Genomic DNA, 1,702 nt, shown 5'->3' on the forward strand with positions numbered 1-1,702 from the left:
CAAAAAAAAAAAAGCATCTCATGTCCCTCTTTATCTCTTTGCATATCTTTCTTACTAAGAACAATAGGAGGAATGATACTGCCTCTCAAAGTCCTTTGCAGAGTGAAGTCAAGTAAATTCTCTGCTCCTCTGAAAGTGGCTTAAAGTAGGAAATCAGAGAGACATCAGGGAATTCTGAAGCACAACCAGAAGTAGCTAAGAGTAAAAAAATCTAGGTGCTAGTCTGGCGTAGACTGTTACAGAATACAACCTGGTTAGAGAACATCTGTTGTTGGATGACTGCTTATCTTATATATTTTTTATTTTTTAAACCATTAAATCCTCGCACACAAGATTATCACTGAGCAACACATGTTAGGTTACTGGCAAACTGAGGGACTATTCTTTCTTTAAACCCAAGGCTGTTCTGAAAGAAATGCCTTCATCAGTGAAGGCTCATTTCGCTTAGCATCTTCGCTTAAAAAACCAGCGCCACCTCTGAAATGCTATGCCCACGAAGACCTCCGGCAGCGGCTGCCAAGAGCCTGTGTTTGGCTGGAACCCGATGACCGGTGGGGTTTTTCAGGGGAAACAGAAGGGAATGCAGTCGGTGTGAGTGAGAGCCAGGGGCAGGAAAATGATAGCAATAATACTGGTTAAAAAATGTAGTAATTAAAAAGGTAAAATCAGGTGATGAAAAAAATTTTAAAAAAATAGGCTCTTAATGAAATGGTGAAAAAAGAATTTAAAAAAATATTCGGAAGTGAAGGTGCTTCAGATCTTCTACTCTTCTTTTTGGCACACTTTAGTCCTTCCAGGCATTCAGGGGAGTGTTGAACTTCCCTGCGATACACTGTCCCTCCGTGCCGTAAACCGCAGACCTGATTTTAAGCAGGTTGTATTTGTTTACCAGACTGCCTTTATTTATGATCACAGAAGAGACAGTTCGTGGCTCTGCCTCTGGGTAGCAGTGTATCTGGATTGACCTCCGAGGCTATAAGTCCTCTCTATCAGTAGGGGTTTTTTTGCCCACGAAGACCTCCGGCAGCGGCTGCCAAGAGCCTGTGTTTGGCTGGAACCCGATGACCGGTGGGGTTTTTCAGGGGAAACAGAAGGGAATGCAGGCGGTGTGAGTGAGAGCCAGGGGCAGGAAGCTCGAGGCCCATTCAGGGAACTCCCAGGGTTGATGGAGCTTGGCCAGGAGGCTCTGGTTCATTATAGGTATATTTTGATTCTTTCAAAAACATTATCCTTTCATGTCATCACCCATTTAAATGATGTATGTATGTGTGTATGTTTAGTTGATGCACATATACATACACCTATATGGGTGAAACAACTTTGTGTGGACAGGTGGCAGGGTGTCTGAGAGGAAGCGGTCTTGGCAAGAGGAAGGCCAGGGGTGAGGCCTTGGACCACACATGTGGGCAGAAGACAGTGGGAGCCCGGGGGGCCCTGGGGACTCTGGAGGCGAAGGTGTACAGAGAAGAGGATGAGACTCTGCCTTCTGGAGTGGGACTGCTTCACTCTTGTGACTTCTGCCCACCCCTCACTGCGAGCCCATCCACCTTCCTGCTGCCCCTGTGGTAGATGGCCTGTCATGGTTGCTATGGGATGCCAGCTGCCTAGCCAAACACCCGACATAGTAGGTGCTCAATAAATACCTGTTGAATGCGTGAATGAAGGAAGTGGTGCAAAGCAAAGCTTCCAAATGAACGTGAAG

The 1,702-nt window shown here is 46.0% G+C and overlaps 1 protein-coding gene across 1 annotated transcript in view; it reads left to right on the plus strand.

The window, feature by feature from the left end:
* SELP (selectin P) overlaps positions 1–1,702 on the plus strand; it is a 42,144-nt gene that overhangs the window by 26,045 nt on the left and 14,397 nt on the right. The gene's annotated exons all lie outside the window — the stretch shown is intronic.

Source organism: Myotis davidii, unplaced genomic scaffold (genome assembly GCF_000327345.1).
Source record: "Myotis davidii unplaced genomic scaffold, ASM32734v1 scaffold401, whole genome shotgun sequence".
In the NCBI taxonomy this organism is placed as follows: domain Eukaryota; kingdom Metazoa; phylum Chordata; class Mammalia; order Chiroptera; family Vespertilionidae; genus Myotis; species Myotis davidii.